The 20,259-nt window shown below is 45.1% G+C and overlaps 16 non-coding genes across 16 annotated transcripts; all 16 read left to right on the top strand.

Moving 5' to 3' along the window:
* The first annotated feature begins 46 nt into the window (after positions 1 to 46).
* TRNAA-UGC (transfer RNA alanine (anticodon UGC)) lies at positions 47 to 118 on the top strand. The gene has a single exon. It is a non-coding gene; the product is annotated as a tRNA-Ala (tRNA).
* Positions 119 to 391: 273 nt separating this feature from the next.
* TRNAA-UGC (transfer RNA alanine (anticodon UGC)) lies at positions 392 to 463 on the top strand. Its single transcript has one exon. It is a non-coding gene; the product is annotated as a tRNA-Ala (tRNA).
* A 2,336-nt stretch (positions 464 to 2,799) lies between these two features.
* TRNAA-UGC (transfer RNA alanine (anticodon UGC)) lies at positions 2,800 to 2,871 on the top strand. The gene has a single exon. It is a non-coding gene; the product is annotated as a tRNA-Ala (tRNA).
* Positions 2,872 to 3,145: 274 nt separating this feature from the next.
* On the top strand, positions 3,146 to 3,217 carry TRNAA-UGC (transfer RNA alanine (anticodon UGC)). Its single transcript has one exon. It is a non-coding gene; the product is annotated as a tRNA-Ala (tRNA).
* Positions 3,218 to 3,490: 273 nt separating this feature from the next.
* On the top strand, positions 3,491 to 3,562 carry TRNAA-UGC (transfer RNA alanine (anticodon UGC)). The gene has a single exon. It is a non-coding gene; the product is annotated as a tRNA-Ala (tRNA).
* A 1,649-nt stretch (positions 3,563 to 5,211) lies between these two features.
* On the top strand, positions 5,212 to 5,283 carry TRNAA-UGC (transfer RNA alanine (anticodon UGC)). Its single transcript has one exon. It is a non-coding gene; the product is annotated as a tRNA-Ala (tRNA).
* Positions 5,284 to 6,247: 964 nt separating this feature from the next.
* TRNAA-UGC (transfer RNA alanine (anticodon UGC)) lies at positions 6,248 to 6,319 on the top strand. The gene has a single exon. It is a non-coding gene; the product is annotated as a tRNA-Ala (tRNA).
* Positions 6,320 to 6,593: 274 nt separating this feature from the next.
* Positions 6,594 to 6,665, top strand: TRNAA-UGC (transfer RNA alanine (anticodon UGC)). Its single transcript has one exon. It is a non-coding gene; the product is annotated as a tRNA-Ala (tRNA).
* Positions 6,666 to 6,938: 273 nt separating this feature from the next.
* Positions 6,939 to 7,010, top strand: TRNAA-UGC (transfer RNA alanine (anticodon UGC)). Its single transcript has one exon. It is a non-coding gene; the product is annotated as a tRNA-Ala (tRNA).
* A 274-nt stretch (positions 7,011 to 7,284) lies between these two features.
* TRNAA-UGC (transfer RNA alanine (anticodon UGC)) lies at positions 7,285 to 7,357 on the top strand. Its single transcript has one exon. It is a non-coding gene; the product is annotated as a tRNA-Ala (tRNA).
* A 621-nt stretch (positions 7,358 to 7,978) lies between these two features.
* TRNAA-UGC (transfer RNA alanine (anticodon UGC)) lies at positions 7,979 to 8,050 on the top strand. Its single transcript has one exon. It is a non-coding gene; the product is annotated as a tRNA-Ala (tRNA).
* Positions 8,051 to 8,324: 274 nt separating this feature from the next.
* On the top strand, positions 8,325 to 8,396 carry TRNAA-UGC (transfer RNA alanine (anticodon UGC)). Its single transcript has one exon. It is a non-coding gene; the product is annotated as a tRNA-Ala (tRNA).
* Positions 8,397 to 9,016: 620 nt separating this feature from the next.
* TRNAA-UGC (transfer RNA alanine (anticodon UGC)) lies at positions 9,017 to 9,088 on the top strand. The gene has a single exon. It is a non-coding gene; the product is annotated as a tRNA-Ala (tRNA).
* Positions 9,089 to 14,124: 5,036 nt separating this feature from the next.
* On the top strand, positions 14,125 to 14,196 carry TRNAA-UGC (transfer RNA alanine (anticodon UGC)). The gene has a single exon. It is a non-coding gene; the product is annotated as a tRNA-Ala (tRNA).
* A 5,140-nt stretch (positions 14,197 to 19,336) lies between these two features.
* Positions 19,337 to 19,408, top strand: TRNAA-UGC (transfer RNA alanine (anticodon UGC)). The gene has a single exon. It is a non-coding gene; the product is annotated as a tRNA-Ala (tRNA).
* A 279-nt stretch (positions 19,409 to 19,687) lies between these two features.
* On the top strand, positions 19,688 to 19,759 carry TRNAA-UGC (transfer RNA alanine (anticodon UGC)). The gene has a single exon. It is a non-coding gene; the product is annotated as a tRNA-Ala (tRNA).
* Positions 19,760 to 20,259: the final 500 nt, after the last annotated feature.

Raw genomic sequence — 20,259 nt, 5'->3', positions numbered from 1 at the left:
GGTGATGAGCACCAAGAAACTCGTTAATGAGTGCTCCAGATTTAACGGGGGTGTAGCTCAGCGGTAGAGCGCTCGCTTTGCATGTGAGAAATCTCGGGTTCAATCCCCGGCACCTCCAAAGCGCTCTCGACTTTAGCGGTATCTTTTTTATTGCCTGTTGTAATACTACGGCACCACGAGTTAACGGTGCGCATAACATGAAGTACATTTCATCAAACAGCGCTGCCACTTTCTTTCACTATAGAGATAAGCGGCTTTTCTCAATAATAAAAAAACCGTATCAGGCCGCAATGAGGAGATGATTTTGTTTATTTCAACTAATTGATTACTTTATTGTTTGAACAAGGTGATGAGCACCAAGAAACTCGTTAATGAGTGCTCCAGATTTAACGGGGGTGTAGCTCAGCGGTAGAGCGCTCGCTTTGCATGTGAGAAATCTCGGGTTCAATCCCCGGCACCTCCAAAGCGCTCTCGAATTTAGCGGTATCTTTTTTATTGCCTGTTGTAATACTACGGCACCACAAGTTACCGGTGCGCATATCATGAAATACATTTCGTCGAACAGCGCTGCCATTTTCTTTGACTATAGAAATATGCGGCTTTTCTCAATGATGAAAAACCGTATCAGGCAGCAATGACGAGATGATTTTGTTTATTTCAACTATTGAAATATTTTATTGTTAGAACAAGCTGATGAGCACCAAGAAACTCGTTAATGAGTGCTCCAAATGTAACGGAGTGTAGCTCAGTGGTAGAGCGCTCGCTTTGCATGTGAGAAGTCCCGGGTTCCATCCCCGGCACCTCCAAAGCGCTCCCGACTTTAGCGGTATCTTTTTTGATTGCCTGTTGTAATACTACGGCACCACGAGTTACCGGTGCGCATATCATGAAATACATTTCATCGAACAGCACTGCCATTTTCTTTGACTATAGAGATAAGCGGCTTTCCTCAATTATGAAAAAACTGTATCAGGCACCAATGACGAGATGATTTTGTTTATTTCAACTATTGAATTATTTTATTGTTAGAACAAGCTGATGAGCACCAAGAAACTCGTTAATGGGTGCTCCAGATGTAACGGAGTGTAGCTCAGTGGTGGAGCGCTCGCTTTGCATGTGAGAAGTCCCGGGTTCCATCCCCGGCACCTCCAAAGCGCTCTCGACTTTAGCGGTATCTTTTTTGATTGCCTGTTGTAATACTACGGCACCACGAGTTACCGGTGCGCATATTATGAAATTCATTTCATCGAACAGCGCTGCATTTTCTTTGACTATAGAGATAAGCGGCTTTCCTCAATGATGAAAAAACTGTATCAGGCACCAATGACGAGATGATTTTGTTTATTTCAACTATTGAATTATTTTATTGTTAGAACAAGCTGATGAGCACCAAGAAACTCGTTAATGAGTGCTCCAAATGTAACGGAGTGTAGCTCAGTGGTGGAGCGCTCGCTTTGCATGTGAGAAGTCCCGGGTTCCATCCCCGGCACCTCCAAAGCGCTCTCGAATTTAGCGGTATCTTTTTTATTGCCTGTTGTAATACTACGGCACCACAAGTTACCGGTGCGCATATCATGAAATACATTTCGTCGAACAGCGCTGCCATTTTCTTTGACTATAGAAATATGCGGCTTTTCTCAATGATGAAAAACCGTATCAGGCAGCAATGACGAGATGATTTTGTTTATTTCAACTATTGAAATATTTTATTGTTAGAACAAGCTGATGAGCACCAAGAAACTCGTTAATGAGTGCTCCAAATGTAACGGAGTGTAGCTCAGTGGTAGAGCGCTCGCTTTGCATGTGAGAAGTCCCGGGTTCCATCCCCGGCACCTCCAAAGCGCTCCCGACTTTAGCGGTATCTTTTTTGATTGCCTGTTGTAATACTACGGCACCACGAGTTACCGGTGCGCATATCATGAAATACATTTCATCGAACAGCACTGCCATTTTCTTTGACTATAGAGATAAGCGGCTTTCCTCAATGATGAAAAACTGTATCAGGCACCAATGACGAGATGATTTTGTTTATTTCAACTATTGAATTATTTTATTGTTAGAACAAGCTGATGAGCACCAAGAAACTCGTTAATGGGTGCTCCAGATGTAACGGAGTGTAGCTCAGTGGTGGAGCGCTCGCTTTGCATGTGAGAAGTCCCGGGTTCCATCCCCGGCACCTCCAAAGCGCTCTCGACTTTAGCGGTATCTTTTTTGATTGCCTGTTGTAATACTACGGCACCACGAGTTACCGGTGCGCATATTATGAAATTCATTTCATCGAACAGCGCTGCATTTTCTTTGACTATAGAGATAAGCGGCTTTCCTCAATGATGAAAAAACTGTATCAGGCACCAATGACGAGATGATTTTGTTTATTTCAACTATTGAATTATTTTATTGTTAGAACAAGCTGATGAGCACCAAGAAACTCGTTAATGAGTGCTCCAAATGTAACGGAGTGTAGCTCAGTGGTGGAGCGCTCGCTTTGCATGTGAGAAGTCCCGGGTTCCATCCCCGGCACCTCCAAAGCGCTCTCGACTTTAGCGGTATCTTTTTTTATTGCCTGTTGTAATACTACGGCACCACGAGTTACCGGTGCGCATATCATGAAATACATTTCGTCGAACAGCGCTGCCATTTTCTTTGACTATAGAAATATGCGGCTTTTCTCAATGATAAAAAACCGTATCAGGCAGCAATGACGAGATGATTTTGTTTATTTCAACTATTGAATTATTTTATTGTTAGAACAAGCTGATGAGCACAAAGAAACTCGTTATTGAGTGCTTCAAATGTAACGGGGGTGTAGCTCAGTGGTAGAGCGCTCGCTTTGCATGTGAGAAGTCGCGGGTTCCATCCCCGGCACCTCCAAAGCGCTCTCGACTTTAGCGGTATCTTTTTTTATTGCCTGTTGTAATACTACGGCACCACGAGTTACCGGTGCGCATATCAAGAAATACATTTCATGAAACAGCGCTGCCACTTTCTTTCGCTATAGAGATAAGCGGCTTTTCTCAATGATGAAAAAACCGTATCAGGCCGCAATGAGGAGATGATTTTGTTTATTTCAACTAATTGATTACTTTATTGTTTGAACAAGGTGATGAGCACCAAGAAACTCGTTAATGAGTGCTCCAGATTTAACGGGGGTGTAGCTCAGCGGTAGAGCGCTCGCTTTGCATGTGAGAAATCTCGGGTTCAATCCCCGGCACCTCCAAAGCGCTCTCGACTTTAGCGGTATCTTTTTTATTGCCTGTTGTAATACTACGGCACCACGAGTTAACGGTGCGCATAACATGAAGTACATTTCATCAAACAGCGCTGCCACTTTCTTTCACTATAGAGATAAGCGGCTTTTCTCAATAATAAAAAAACCGTATCAGGCCGCAATGAGGAGATGATTTTGTTTATTTCAACTAATTGATTACTTTATTGTTTGAACAAGGTGATGAGCACCAAGAAACTCGTTAATGAGTGCTCCAGATTTAACGGGGGTGTAGCTCAGCGGTAGAGCGCTCGCTTTGCATGTGAGAAATCTCGGGTTCAATCCCCGGCACCTCCAAAGCGCTCTCGAATTTAGCGGTATCTTTTTTATTGCCTGTTGTAATACTACGGCACCACAAGTTACCGGTGCGCATATCATGAAATACATTTCGTCGAACAGCGCTGCCATTTTCTTTGACTATAGAAATATGCGGCTTTTCTCAATGATGAAAAACCGTATCAGGCAGCAATGACGAGATGATTTTGTTTATTTCAACTATTGAATTATTTTATTGTTAGAACAAGCTGATGAGCACCAAGAAACTCGTTAATGGGTGCTCCAGATGTAACGGAGTGTAGCTCAGTGGTGGAGCGCTCGCTTTGCATGTGAGAAGTCCCGGGTTCCATCCCCGGCACCTCCAAAGCGCTCTCGACTTTAGCGGTATCTTTTTTGATTGCCTGTTGTAATACTACGGCACCACGAGTTACCGGTGCGCATATTATGAAATTCATTTCATCGAACAGCGCTGCATTTTCTTTGACTATAGAGATAAGCGGCTTTCCTCAATGATGAAAAAACTGTATCAGGCACCAATGACGAGATGATTTTGTTTATTTCAACTATTGAATTATTTTATTGTTAGAACAAGCTGATGAGCACCAAGAAACTCGTTAATGAGTGCTCCAAATGTAACGGAGTGTAGCTCAGTGGTGGAGCGCTCGCTTTGCATGTGAGAAGTCCCGGGTTCCATCCCCGGCACCTCCAAAGCGCTCCCGACTTTAGCGGTATCTTTTTTGATTGCCTGTTGTAATACTACGGCACCACGAGTTACCGGTGCGCATATCATGAAATACATTTCATCGAACAGCACTGCCATTTTCTTTGACTATAGAGATAAGCGGCTTTCCTCAATGATGAAAAAACTGTATCAGGCACCAATGACGAGATGATTTTGTTTATTTCAACTATTGAATTATTTTATTGTTAGAACAAGCTGATGAGCACCAAGAAACTCGTTAATGGGTGCTCCAGATGTAACGGAGTGTAGCTCAGTGGTGGAGCGCTCGCTTTGCATGTGAGAAGTCCCGGGTTCCATCCCCGGCACCTCCAAAGCGCTCTCGACTTTAGCGGTATCTTTTTTGATTGCCTGTTGTAATACTACGGCACCACGAGTTACCGGTGCGCATATTATGAAATTCATTTCATCGAACAGCGCTGCATTTTCTTTGACTATAGAGATAAGCGGCTTTCCTCAATGATGAAAAAACTGTATCAGGCACCAATGACGAGATGATTTTGTTTATTTCAACTATTGAATTATTTTATTGTTAGAACAAGCTGATGAGCACCAAGAAACTCGTTAATGAGTGCTCCAAATGTAACGGAGTGTAGCTCAGTGGTGGAGCGCTCGCTTTGCATGTGAGAAGTCCCGGGTTCCATCCCCGGCACCTCCAAAGCGCTCTCGACTTTAGCGGTATCTTTTTTGATTGCCTGTTGTAATACTACGGCACCACGAGTTACCGGTGCGCATATTATGAAATACATTTCATCGAACAGCGCTGCATTTTCTTTGACTATAGAGATAAGCGGCTTTCCTCAATGATGAAAAAACTGTATCAGGCACCAATGACGAGATTATTTTGTTTATTTCAACTATTGAATTATTTTATTGTTAGAACAAGCTGATGAGCACCAAGAAACTCGGTAATGAGTGCTCCAAATGTAACGGGGGTGAAGCTCAGTGGTAGAGCGCTCGCTTTGCATGTGAGAAGTCCCGGGTTCAATCCCCGGCACCTCCAAAGCGCTCTCGACTTTAGCGGTAATTTTTTTCATTGCCTGTTGTAATACTACGGCACCACGAGTTACCGGTGCGCATATCATGAAATACAATTCATCAAACAGCGCTGTCATTTTCTTTGACTATACAAATATGCGGCTTTCCTCAATGATGAAAAAACTGTATCAGGTAGCAATTACGAGATGATTTGTTTATTTCTACTATTGAAATATTTTATTGTTTGAACAAGCTGATGAGCTCCAAGAAACTCGTTAATGAGTGCTCCAGATGTAACGGGGGCGTAGCTCAGTGGTAGAGCACTCGCTTTGCATGTAAGAAGTCCCGGGTTTAATCTCCGGAACCTCCAAAGCGCTCTCAACATTAGCAGTATCTTTTTTGATTGACTGTTGTAATACTACGGCACCACGAGTTACCGGTGCGCATATCATGAAATACATTTCATCGAACAGCGCTGCCATTTTCTTTGACTATAGAAATATGCGGCTTTCCTTAATGATGAAAAAACTGCATCAGGCGGCAATGACGAGATGATTTTGTTTATTTGAACTAATTGATTATTTCATTGTTAGAACAAGCTGATGAGCACCAAGAAACTCGTTAATGAGTGCTCTAAAGGTAACGGAAGTGTAGCTCAGTGGCGGAGCGCTCGCTTTGCATGTGAGAAATCTCGGGTTCAATCCCCGGCACCTCCAAAGCGCTCTCGACTTTAGCGGTATCTTTTTTATTGCCTGTTGTAATACTACGGCACCACGAGTTACCGGTGCGCATAACATGAAATACATTTCATCAAACAGCGCTGCCACTTTCTTCGACTATAGAGATAAGCGGCTTTTCTCAATAATGAAAAAACTGTATCAGGCAGCAATGACGAGATGATTTTGTTTATTTCAAATAATTGATTACTTTATTGTTTGAACAAGGTGATGAGCACCAAGAAACTCGTTAATGAGTGCTCCAGATTTAACGGGGGTGTAGCTCAGCGGTAGAGCGCTCGCTTTGCATGTGAGATATCTCGGGTTCAATCCCCGGCACCTCCAAAGCGCTCTCGACTTTAGAGGTATCTTTTTTTATTGCCTGTTGTAATACTACGGCACCACGAGTTACCGGTGCGCATAACATGAAATACATTTCATCAAACAGCGCTGCCACTTTCTTTGACTATAGAAATATGCGGCTTTCCTTAATGATGAAAAAACTGCATCAGGCGGCAATTACGAGATGATTTTGTTTATTTGAACTAATTGATGAATTCATTGTTAGAACAAGCTGATGAGCACCGAGAAACTCGTTAATAAGTGCTCCAGATGTAACGGGGGTGTAGCTCAGTGGTAGAGCGCTCGCTTTGCATGTGAGAAGTCCCGGGTTCAATCCCCGGCACCTCCAAAGCGCTCTCGACTTTAGCGGTATCTTTTTTATTGCCTGTTGTAATACTATGGCACCACGAGTTACCGGTGCGCATATCATGAAATACATTTCATCGAACAGCGCTGCCATTTTCTTTGACTATAGAAATATACGGCTTTCCTCAATGATGAAAAAACTATATCAGCTGGCAATGACGAGATGATTTTGTTTATTTCAACTAATTGATTACTTTATTGTTTGAACAAGCTGATGAGCACCGAGAAACTCGTTAATGAGTGCTCCAGATTTTACGGGGGTGTAGCTCAGTGGTAGAGCACTCGCTTTGCATGTGAGAAGTCCCGGGTTCAATCCCCGGCACCTCCAAAGCGCTCTCGACTTTAGCGGTAATTTTTTTCATTGCCTGTTGTAATACTACGGCACCACGAGTTACCGGTGCGCATATCACGAAATACAATTCATCAAACAGCGCTGTCATTTTCTTTGACTATACTAATATGCGGCTTTCCTCAATGATGAAAAAACTGTATCAGGTAGCAATTACGAGATGATTTTGTTTATTTCTACTATTGAATTATTTTATTGTTTGAACAAGCTGATGAGCTCCAAGAAACTCGTTAATGAGTGCTCCAGATGTAACGGGGGTGTAGCTCAGTGGTAGAGCACTCGCTTTGCATGTGAGAAGTCCCGGGTTTCAATTCCCGGCCCCTCCAAAGCGCTCTCGACTTTAGCGGTATCTTTTTTTATTGCCTGTTGTAATACTACGGCACCACGAGTTACCGGTGCGCATATCATGAAATACATTTCATCGAACAGCGCTGCCATTTTCTTTGACTATAGAAATATGCGGCTTTCCTCAATGATGAAAAAACTGCATCAGGCGGCAATGACGAGATGATTTTGTTTATTTGAACTAATGGAATAATTCATTGTTAGAACAAGCTGATGAGCACCAAGAAACTCGTTAATGTGTGCTCCAGATGTAACGGGGGTGTAGCTCAGTGGTAGAGCACTCGCTTTGCATGTGAGAAGTCCCGAGTTTCAATCCCCGGCACATCCAAAGCGCTCTCGACTTTAGGGGTATCTTTTTTTATTGCCTGTTGTAATACTACGGCACCACGAGTTACCGGTGCGCATATCATAAAATACATTTCATCAAACAGCGCTGCCATTTTCTTTGACTATAGAAATATGCGGCTTTCCTCAATGATGAAAAAAATGTATCAGCCGGCAATGACGAGTTGATTTTGATTATTTCAACTAATTGATTAAATTATTGCTTGAACAAGCTGATGAGCACCAAGAAACTCGTTGATGAGTGCTCTAAAGGTAACGGAAGTGTAGCTCAGTGGTAAAGCGCTCGCTTTGCATGTGAGAAATCCCGGGTTCAAACCCCGGCACCTCCAAATCGCTCTCGACTTTAGCGGTATCTTTTTATATTGCCTGTTGAAATACTACGGCACCACGAGTTACTGGTGCGCATAACATTAAATACATTTTGTTGAACAGCGCTGCCACTTTCTTTGACTATAGAAATATACGGCTTTCCTCAATGATGAAAAAACTGTATCAGCCGGCAATGACGAGATGATTTTGTTTATTTCAACTAATTGATTACTTTATTGTTTGAACAAGCTGATGAGCACCAAAAAACTCGTTAATGAGTGCTCTAAAGGTAACGGGGGTGTAGCTCAGTGGTAGAGTGCTCGCTTTGCATGTGAGAAGTCCCGGGTTCAAACCCCGGCACCTCCAAATCGCTCTCGACTTTAGCGGTATCTTTTTTGATTGCCTGTTGTAATACTACGGCACCACGAGTTACTGGTGCGCATATCATGAAATACAATTCATCGAACAGCGCTGCCATTTTCTTTGACTATACAAATATGCGGCTTTTCTCAATGATGAAAAAACTGTATCAGGTAGCAATTTCGAGATGATTTTGTTTATTTGTACTATTGAATTATTTTATTGTTTGAACAAGCTGATGAGCTCCAAGAAACTCGTTAATGAGTGCTCCAGATGTAACGGGGGCGTAGCTCAGTGGTAGAGCACTCGCTTTGCATGTAAGAAGTCCCGGGTTTAATCTCCGGCACCTCCAAAGCGCTCTCAACATTAGCAGTATCTTTTTTGATTGACTGTTGTAATACTACGGCACCACGAGTTACCGGTGCGCATATTATGAAATACAATTCATCGAACAGCGCTGCCATTTTCTTTGACTATAGAAATATACGGCTTTCCTCAATGATGAAAAAACTGCATCAGGCGGCAATGACGAGATGATTTTGTTTATTTCAACTAATTGATTACTTTATTGTTTGAACAAGCTGATGAGCACCAAGAAACTCGTTAATGAGTGCTCCAGATGTAACGGGGGTGTAGCTCAGTGGTAGAGCGCTCGCTTTGCATGTGAGAAGTCCCGGGTTCAAACCCCGGCACATCCAAAGCGCTCTCGACTTTAGCGGTATCTTTTTTGATTGCCTGTTGTAATACTACGGCACCACGAGTTACTGGTGCGCATATCATGAAATACAATCCATCGAACAGCGCTGCCATTTTCTTTGACTATAGAAATATGCGGCTTTCCTCAATGATGAAAAAACTGCATCAGGCGGCAATGACGAGATGATTTTGTTTATTTCAACTAATTGATTACTTTATTGTTTGAACAAGCTGATGAGCACCAAGAAACTCGTTAATGAGTGCTCCAGATGTAACGGGGGTGTAGCTCAGTGGATTATTTCGTCGGCACTCACGCGCGTCGGACGCAGGAATCATGTGCTCCATAGGAGCGGCGTTTGCGGCAGATACTAGCCGCGGAAACAGGTCTTTTGATGACGATAAGGAATATCAAGTTGTGTTGCCAAGCCTTCCTACAGGACGAATTGTTTTAAATACGGTTTTTCTGCACGCTGACGTACGAGCCCGACCTTATCGAGTGGAAGATTTCCGTGACACCTTGGCCAGCCTGCGACTGCTCCCCGAAGTGGTTGCTTTGGGGGCATATAGGATGAGCCACGTGTGGGCGGTAACGTTCAAGAACAGGGACGCTGTCAAGACGATTCTATCGCAAGGCGATATCAAGGTAAAAAATTGTCGCTGTCTTGTCATTGATCCGGCAAACCAGGATGTGCGTATGAAAGTGCACTGGCTGCTGCACAACGTTCTCGATGAGGATGTGCGACGTGCTTTCGAGCCGTACGGCCAAGTGGTTGACGTCAACAGAGAGCGGTGGCGTGTAAACGGCATCAGCGAAATAGGCTCCACTACCCGTATTGTGACACTTCGGTTGAAAGTGGGCGTCAAAATTGAAGACCTGCCTCACCGAGTGAACGTAAGCGGTGAGCAAGCTTTGGTGGTTGTTCCGGGCAGAGCGCCAGTGTGCTTACGCTGTCGAGCAAACGGGCACATACGGCGAGATTGCCGTGTGCCACGCTGTGGTGCCTGCCGAAGATTTGGCCACGAGGAGAACGACTGCACGTTGTCTTATGCCAGCGTCACCGGACCTCCGAGTGGCAACGACCACGCAGAGCTGTTAATGGATGAGCATGAAGCTGAAGAGGCAGCGAGCGCGACTGCGAGGAAGGAAGAGGCGACCCCAGAATTGGTGAAACTGAGCAGGCCTAGTAGGATGGACAACGAAAAGGTCAAGAACAAGGCATCCGAACCACAGCCAGAAAAACCGATAACGACAGACAAGCCAGAACAGCACCTGCCGACTGTGAAGGCTCCCAGCGATGCAGACACACTGCAAGACGACATGGAAATCAGCGACAACGCAGGCAGTGGACTAGCTGGAAAGCGACCAAGAGACATTGTTGGGGAAGACTTCACTACCTCCGGAGACGTTCGTCGAGAAGAACCACCAGCAAAAACCATAGGAATGAGGCGACCAACGTTGAAGCCACGGCCGAACTTGCAGACTAATCCACGGGCGGAGGCAAGCAGCCTTCGCAAAAGCTTCCTTGGACTTGAGTTTTTTGTGCCTTTTTTCCGGATGGAGAGTAACCCGTAAGTGAATGGAGTTTACGCACACCATGCCTCTGTAAAACCTGGACCTATTGCCGCAAAATTTTCAGTAAAACTAAAGCCGTTTTTTTAGAAACGTTCACCTAAAGTAAACACTGTGTTTTGTACTCCCTTCCCTAAACAAAAATCATGGCTTTCAATATAGAGTCAGCCTTACGCGTCGCAACTTTTAACGTTAGAGGTTTACGCTCGAAGAGGCGACAGTATCAGTTACGTCGTTTGTTTCTTGAAAATGACGTTGATATCGCCGCTGTGCAGGAAACGAAAATTGAATCTGAAGAGCAGATGGACACCATCTTTTTGAACTTCCGCTCCAGATACAATACATGAGCGAGTCATTCTGTAGGTACTTCAGGCGGATGTCTTCTCTTTATAAGGAACACAATTGACATTGTCGAAAAAAGTGTACACAGTGATAATGAAGGGCGATTATTTGCATGTGATTTTCTTCTTTCCGGCATTAGTTGGCGCGTTGTGTGCGTATATCCGCCAAATAGACAACAAGATAGGAAAATATTCTGCGAAAGTCTTGATACGTATCTATCATGCGAGAAGGCAGTTATACTTCTAGGCGATTTCAACTGTGTGTGTAATGCCGAAGACAGGGCATGTAAAAACTTTGTACGTGACTCTAGTGCCTTGGTATTGGATTCAATGACGCGTGAGCGGAACTTGGATGACGTGGGATATGTACTGGCGCAGGGTACTCACTATACGCATTACCAGCTCAACAGTAAAGCTAGACTTGACAGAGCATACGTGTCTACGTCCCTGCTTTCTATGTGCCAGGGCTACGCAGTGAAGAATGTTTCATTTAGTGAGCATAGTCTAGTAATGTTCACCATTAATAAAAAAGAAAAGCCCAAATTCAATTGGGGACTCTGGAAGTTAAATGAAAAGCTACTCGAGGATGAGAAGTTTGTAGAAAATGCTGAAAAAGAATTAAAAGAAGTGGCGAAAGGTGACGCAAGTAGTTCAATTTACACATGGGAGTGCTTCAAGGAAAAAGTAAAAATAGAAGCAATTGGAAGATCAGTTTCAATAAAACGCACTAACCTGAAAAAAGAAAGACAACTGCAATGTGAGCTTGATTTTTTGCTATGTCAAGAATGCGCGCAACCAGGAGAGCGCAGTAAAGAAATAAGAAGAGTGAAACAAGAATTAGAAGCCGTAGATACGGAAAGGTACAGAGAAGCGGTGGTACGCGCACGCGCAGAAAGATTATGGTGTGGTGAGGTTCCCACAAAACGTGCCGTCACAGATGAAAAGAGCTACGCGACAAGAAACGAGATAAGGGCGATAGAACACAAAAATGAAGTCACCACAGATAAAACCGAGATTGAGCACGCGTTTGTGGAATATTTTCAGGAACTGTTGGGAGGCGTCAGAGCGGACACGAGTACGTATAGTCGGTGTTTCTTGTCACTTATGCCGAAGCTTGAGGATGACGTAAAAGCGAGATTAGTAGCACCCATCTCGGTCAGAGAAATCGAAATCACTATTGAAAAAATGAAAAACGGTAAAACACCCGGTCCAGATGGACTAGGTGTAGCATTCTATAAGAAATTTAAAAATCTTGTGGCAGAAGCTTTGTGAAATGTGTTCGATGAGGCATACGAGAGGAAAGAGTTGCCAATATCTTTTCGGAGAACACACATCGTGTTAATCCCAAAAACTGAAGATCCCAGGAAACAGCTCTCCGTCACATCCTACAGACCCATAACCCTAGCGAATGTTGACTACAAAATATTCATGGGTGTTTTGGCCAGGCGAATTAAACAGTGATTACAAAAATAGTCGGACCACATCAGACTTGTGGCATAAAAGGCAGAACAATTATGACGAACATTCATATAGCCCGAAATATGTTAGAATGCTGCGATGAGTTTGACGTTAAAGTAGCTATGCTACAAATCGATCTCGAGAAGGCATTTGACCGCGTGAACCATGACATACTTTTCAGCATTCTTGACTATGTCAATATAGGGTCTGTGGTGTTGGAAGGGGTCCGAATGGCGTACACGGGATGCACTACAAAAATTGTAATAAACAAACAGCTTAGTGATAATATACAAGTCTTATCGAGTGTAAAACAAGGATGTCCTGCATCAGCACTGCTTTTTGCTATCTCTTTAGAACCTCTATGCCAGAAAGTGATACAGAATGACCAGGTGCGGGGGTTTCATTTGATGTCTGCAGAGGTCAAAATACTTAGTTACGCCGACGATATTGCTGTGTTCTGCGAAGATCGGGAGAGTATTAGAGAAGCACTAAACGATGTGAAATTCTTCTGTGATTGCACTGATAGTAGAGTCAACTGGAGTAAATGTCTTGGAATACGGCACGGAAAATGGCAGAACACACCATCAATATTTGAAAGCATTACATGGAAGGTTATACCTGACAAGTACTTAGGGGTACCTCTCTAACACTACAGAGACACAACAGAATATTGGAAACAAGAGACAGAGCAACTAAGAGACAATACAAAAACGTGGGGTGGGCGCGATTTCTCAATGTTTACGAGGTCAACAGTGAGCAACATATTTCTGATTTCACGAGTATGGTATGTTTTACAAGTGCTATTCATGTCACGTGTTGCTGTACAAAAGCTACACAGAGTGATCGCAGTGTTTATCTGGGCGTCCACGTGGGAAAGGACAAGCCGAACAAATCTGTTCCGTTCTGTGAAAAGTGGGGGGCTTGGTCTTGTACACTTGTTCCTGAGACAGATAGTATCTAGGTTTGTTTTTTTACGAGATCAAGATGATCGTTGTCAGAGCCTCTGTATAGAACATTGTACCCTAATGGGCCCGGAGATGACGTCTTGAAAAGAGTGAAGAAGATGCCAATTAGACCATCAATGAAGACATTCTTTTTCAAACTTCACAGTGGCACACTCCCTACCAATCCATGGCTCCGAGAAAAAGGAATATTCGTCCCGTCAGTTGATTGCATTATCTGCAGAAAACTCGAGACAGTTGACCACATCTTTCTAGACTGTACCGATGCAGTCTTTCTCTGGGACATCCTTCAAAGGACCCTGAAGAAAGACCTGCCAGTTACACAGTATGACATCCGTTTTTTGCCAGTCATAAATGTAGGCGGTGTGCCCTACGATATGTTCATGGTATTGGTTCTTCACAGTGTGTGGGGAACACGGATGGCAGTGCGAAACGTAGACGTGAATCCCCGGCCCGCTCTAGAGTACTTCATAGAAAGTGTACAGTATTTGATGACTGCATACGAGGCACAAGATAAGCCAGAGTGGTTGCCATGTTTAGATAAGTTGGTGGGCATAAAGCGTCTGCCTTTTTAACCCCCATGTGCTGGAAGATGTGACAGCACTTTTACACGTGACACTGCACTGTATTCTTATATTGATTTGTACTGTCTGCGAAGCAGGCAATAAAGAAAAAAAAAACTTGTTAATGAGTGCTCCAGATGTAACGGGGGTGTAGCTCAGTGGTAGAGCGCTCGCTTTGCATGTGAGAAGTCCCGGGTTCAAACCCCGGCACCTCCAAAGCGCTCTCGACTTTAGCGAAATCTTTTTTTATTGCCTGTTGTAATACTACGGCACCACGAGTTACCGGTGCGCATAACATGAAATACATTTCATCAAACAGCGCTGCCACTTTCTTTGACTATAGAGATAAGCGGCTTTTCTCAATAATGAAAAAACTGTATCAGGCAGCAATGACTAGATGATGTTGTTTATTTCAACTAATTGATTAGTTTATTGTTAGAACAAGCTGATGAGCACCAAGAAACTTGTTAATGAGTGCTCCAGGTGTAACGGGGGTGTAGCTCAGTCATTCTGCTTCCGGCAGTCGTGCTGAACGGATCGCAGGATCATGAGCTCCAGCGGAGCGGCGACAGCGGCCAATCTTAGCCGCGGAAACAGGAACGGAGATAGCGAATACCAGTTTATTTTGCCGCAAATGCCAAAAGGACGACTTGTTATCAACACCGTGTTTTTACACGGTGATGTACGAGCGAGGCCATACAAGGTCGAAGATTTCAGGGACGCATTGACGCCAACGGGCCTGCTGCCGGATGTGGTAAGCCTCGGTGCATACCAGGTTAACCACTTGTGGGCGGTGACATTCAATGATGCCGCTCCCACGAAACGCCTGCTCGCCTTGAAGGAGCTGCAGGTGAAGGGGCGGCGCTGCGTCGTCGTCGACCCACAGGACCAGCAGGTGCGGCTACGAATTCACTGGCTGCTTCACGGGGTGAGCGACGAAGAAGTACGGACGGCGCTGTCGGCTTTCGGCAAGGTCGTGGAGGTGAGCCGTGAGCGGTGGCGTGTCCCGGGCATGGCCGACAAGTGTTCGACCACAAGAACAGCTCTCCTGAAGCTGAAAAGCGGCGTCAAGGTCGAAGACCTTCCGCACCAGATCAGGATCGATGGAGAGCTGGCCTTGCTGGTTGTGCCTGGTCGGCCGATGCAATGCTTGCGCTGCCAAGGCAAAGGGCACGTCCGCCGAGAGTGCAAGGTTCCCCGTTGCTCACGGTGCAAACGCTTCGGACACGTCGAGGCCGATTGCGTTCGAACGTACGCCAGTGCAATGGGGCCAGCGAAGAACGAGGCGATGGCTGATCACGTCATGGACGCGGCCGAGGCAGAGGACGCAGCCAAAGGGGTCGGAAGCCCAGTGGTCCCTGTGACTACTGGAGGGGCGGCGCCGGCAGACACACCCAAGTTTCCGGAGACTCTCCAGCTTTCGACTACACCGGCCAGCGCCCTGTCAGCGGCCGAGCCTGAGCGGGTCGAGACGGACGTGGTTCCAGTGGGGACAGCTGACACAACGGAGGGTCAGGGAGAGACGGCGGCGGACAGCGACGACGAGATGTGCGTGACCAGCGCCACGCTAAAGCGTCCACTCGACGACTCGGTAGAGCAGGACGGGGCGTCGTCCACCAGCAGCCAGGAGCCGCCTGCGAAGGCGCCGCAAGGGAGGCGGCGTAGTCTCAAACCTAAGCCGAAAGTCCCTACCGACCGAAGACTGGCGGACAAGGCAAAAGAAAACAGCGCTGGGAAGCAGGATGGTCCTGGAGGCGGCTAGCCGAGGGCTGGTCGTGAAAGGTAAGCGCCATGCTCCGGGCCTACTCCTTTAGCGAATAAGTCACTATGGCATTAACTCCGCCATTCAGCATAGCTACGCTTAACGTCAGAGGGTTGGCGGCTAGGCGTAGGCAAAGTCAGCTCTATCGGTTGCTCACAGACCAAGACATAGACGTCCTAGCCGTCCAGGAAACCAAGGTAGACGGAGAGGAGGAGACCGGGAGCATGGTGCGCCGTTTCACTGACCGATATTACGCGGTCGTAAGCCACTCGATAGGAACGTCCGCGGGTTGTGTTCTTTTTGTAAAAAAATTGCAAAGCCTTCTTGTGCAAAGTGTTTTTTCATGCCAGTCGGGTAGAATTGTTTATTGTGACTTTGTTTATGGTGCCACTGAATTCAGAGTTATATGCGTATACGCACCGAATAGTGTAGAAGAGCGTGCTCAGTTTTTTTCTAACCTGTTTCAGTGGACAAAGTGTGATAAGAGGGTGGTTTTGTTAGGTGATTTTAACTGTGTTTTAAGGGCTCGCGATAGAGTCAATAGCACTGGCGTTCGTGACAAAAGCAGTGACGTGCTAGGCAAATTAATAACCGAAAATGACTTGGAAGACGTGTATGAATGTGTGGCAGCAAATCGCGAAGTGATCTACACGCGATTTCAAGGCAATAGCCATGCGCGTTTAGACCGCATATACCTATCCCTAGATGTATTGCCTATGTGTCACGATTTTTCGGTTGAGCCAGTGTCGTTTTCAGATCACTGTTTGGTTGTGTGTCGCATAGGCATGAAGAAACAGCGTAAGGTTTTCAACTGGGATTTATGGAAACTGAACGCATTGTTACTAAAAGATGAACCATTTTTAGAAGCAGTGCACGAGACCATTAATGAAGTGCTTATGGAAAAAACGGAAACAGTAGCAGAGAAATGGGAGTGTTTAAAGCAGAAGGTGAAAATGAAAGCGCTTGACAGATCGAGCACGCTAAAATTCGAAGCGCAAATAAAAGAAAGAAGTCTTAAGAAAACACTGCAGCAGCTGATAGCCCTAGAAAGTCGGGAGCCTGGGACTTGCAAAGACGAGGTGCGCAGTGTCAAGGAAAAATTAGAACTGCATGACAGAGAGCGTTATCGAGGCGCCTGGGTTCGCGCGCGCGCAAATGAACTTGCCGCGGGTGAGACGCCCACAAAAAGGGCGCTTGGTCTCGAAAAAGCGCAAGGACGCCGAAACCACATCGATAAGGTCTATTGCAACGGGACTCTCGCGAGCGACAATGAAAGCATCGAACGGGCCTTTGTTGCGTATTATCAGTCACTTTTTGCAATTCGAAAAGCGAATGTACATGGTTTTAAAGAAGAGTTTCTCAAGCGCTTGCCGCGGCTTAGTGACGACACAAAAAAGCTTTTAGAAGGCAGAATAACGGAAGGCGAAGTGGAACGCGCGATTGGTCATCTGAACCCCGGAAAGTCACCGGGACCCGATGGCCTAACCGCAGCATGGTATAAGACGTTTAGAACAGAACTGTCCCCGGGGTTAGCTGAGCTGTTCAATGAGGCGTACGAACGGAAAACTCTGCCGCCCTCCTTCAGCAAAGCGCATACGATATTAATTCCTAAAACGGACGAAGGGGAAAAACTTAAACTGGTGACATCGTATAGGCCCATATCGCTGACCAATGTCGACTACAAGATTTTTATGAAGGTTCTGGCAGCGCGACTTCAAGGTGTCATTAAAGAAATTGTTGGAGAGCACCAAACTTGTGGAATCAAAGGCAGAACCATTAGCTCAAACATTCACAAGATGCGGTGTGTGCTAGAGTGTTGTGACGAAGATTCACTTGGCGTTGCTGTGCTCCAGATAGACCTGGAGAAAGCTTTTGATTGTGTTGCGCATGATATTTTGTTTGTCATCTTAGATCATATTAATGTCGGTTCCATCATCAAGGAGGGAGTGGCCTTGGCGTACCAGAACTGCACAACACGTTTAATTGTTAACAAGTCTTTGGGGGCCCCCATTCACGTAATGCGTTCTGTGCGTCAAGGCTGCCCCCTCAGTCCACTTTTGTTTTGTATTTACATCGAAGCGATGTGCTTAGCGATAAATGAAAATGAAAAAATACGTGGCTTCAGCTTGGCGGCAGTGGAAGTTAAGCTGCTGGCATATGCAGATGACATTGCGGTGTGTTGTACGAACAAAGAAAGTGTAGAGGAAACGATAAGTGTTGTGAAACATTTTTGTAGCGTCACAGGAAGCCGCGTAAACTGGGCGAAATCTCTTGGGCTTTGGCACGGAAGGTGGCCTTCAAAGCCGGACCTTTTTGCGAATGTGCACTGGACGGAAACACCGACAAGGTACCTCGGTGTTCCCCTGGAATGTTATAACGGCAGCGAGGAGTATTGGTCGCGTCAAACAAAAGAGACGAAGGAAAAAGCAGACAGGTGGAAAGGCATGAACCTGTCTGTTTTTGCTAGGGCTACTGTGTGCAACATGTTTTTTATCGCTAAACTGTGGTATGTGATGCAGGTGTTACATTGTTCAAGGATCAACGTGCAAAGGCTGCACAGAGTGTTCGCAGTTTTTATATGGGGCTCGAAATGGGAAAGGTGCAGACGGACCAACTTGTTCAGGCGCGTGAAGGACGGAGGTCTTGGTTTGGCGCACCTATTTGTGAGACAAGTAGTAAATAGATTTTTGTTTTTCCGTGACGTCAGGGATCCGTTTTTGCGTACGGTATGCCAGCTCAGGTTAGGCAGTGCCTTACCAGATCTTGTTGTTACTACGGATAGCCGGCCCGTGACGTTGCGTGGGTATCTCAAGGAAGTGGTAGACAGTGTACGTTTTTTATCTGTACGCTTTTCGATAGATTATCTAGCAAGTGTTAGAAGAAAAGAATTGTACAAAGATGTATGTGCTATGGTTTTGCCAGTACCATTGTACAGGGCCATATACAGTGGAAGACCGGGACAAAATGTACTGAAGCGGGTGAGAAACATGCAGGTACCTACAGGGGTGAAAACCTTTTTCTTCAAGTTACACACAGGAACACTATCAGTAAAGACTTTCACAGAGGAACGGGGTTTTTTTACACCATGGGGGTCACACTGCTTGATATGTAAGAAACCAGAAACAATAGACCATGTTTTTTTGCATTGTTGGGAAGGGGTACATTTTTGGGACATATTACAGAGGACAATAAAGAAGGATTTCCCACTAGACCCACACGGAATAAGGTACCTCGCAGTAACAAATGATGATGGGGTCCCATTTGATGTAGTGATGTTGACCGGTCTCCACTGTATATGGCGTGCACGAATGGCCGGATACCATTTCGACCCGGACGCAAAGCCAGCAGTAATTTATTTCAGGCAAAGCATGTCTGCATTCATTGAGTGTAGCAAAATAGAGGATATCGAGCCAGAATGGTTGTCAAGGTTTGAACCCCTGGCAAACCTTAAGTATTTTTAAGAGGACAACATCAGTACAAATGGGACTGATGGCAATGCTTGTTTTTTTTTTTTTTCTTTGTATTGTAATATATGTGTGTGCAATGATTGCCCTGTACAATGTCCATGCCAGGCAATAAATAAAAAAAAAAAACGGGGGTGTAGCTCAGTGGTAGAGCGCTCGCTTTGCATGTGAGAAGTCCCGGGTTCAATCCCCGGCACCTCCAAAGCGCTCTCGACTTTAGCGGTATCTTTTTTTATTGCCTGTTGTAATACTACGACACCATGAGTTACTGGTGCGCATATTATGAAATACATTTCATCGAACCGAACAGCGCTGCCATTTTCTTTGACTATAGAAATATGCGGCTTTCCTCAATGATGAAAAAACTGCATCAGGCGGCAATGACGAGATGATTTTGTTTATTTCAACTAATTAATTAATTCATTGTTAGAACAAGCTGATGAGCAACAAGAAACTTGTTAATGAGTGCTCCAGATGTAACGGGGGTGTAGCTCAGTGGTAGAGCGCTCGCTTTGCATGTGAGAAGTCCCGGGTTCAAACCCCGGCACCTCCAAATCGCTCTCGACTTTAGCGGTATCTTTTTATATTGCCTGTTGAAATACTATGGCACCACGAGTTACCGGTGCGCATAACATTAAATACAATTTGTTGAACAGCGCTGCCATTTTCTTTGACTAAAGAAATATGCGGCTTACCTCAATGATGAAAAAACTGTATTAGGGGGCAAAGACGAGATGATTTTGTTTATATCAACTAATTGATTATTTTTTGTTTGAACAAGCTGATGAGCACCAAGAAACTCGTTAATGAGTGCTCTAAAGCTAACGGAATTGTAGCTCAGTGGTGGAGCGCTCGCTTTGCATGTGAGAAATCTCGGGTTCAATCCCCGGCACCTCCAAAGCGCTCTCAACTTAGCGGTATCTTTTTTTATATCCTGTTGTAATACTACGGCACCACGAGTTACCGGTGCGCATATCATAAAATACATTTCATCGAACAGCGCTGCCATTTTCTTTGACTATAGAAATATGCGGCTTTTCTCAATAATGAAAA

Source organism: Rhipicephalus microplus, chromosome 3, assembly GCF_043290135.1.
Source record: "Rhipicephalus microplus isolate Deutch F79 chromosome 3, USDA_Rmic, whole genome shotgun sequence".
In the NCBI taxonomy this organism is placed as follows: domain Eukaryota; kingdom Metazoa; phylum Arthropoda; class Arachnida; order Ixodida; family Ixodidae; genus Rhipicephalus; species Rhipicephalus microplus.
Note: the sequence above shows the minus strand (reverse complement) of the source record. Positions and strands in the feature narration are given on the sequence as shown.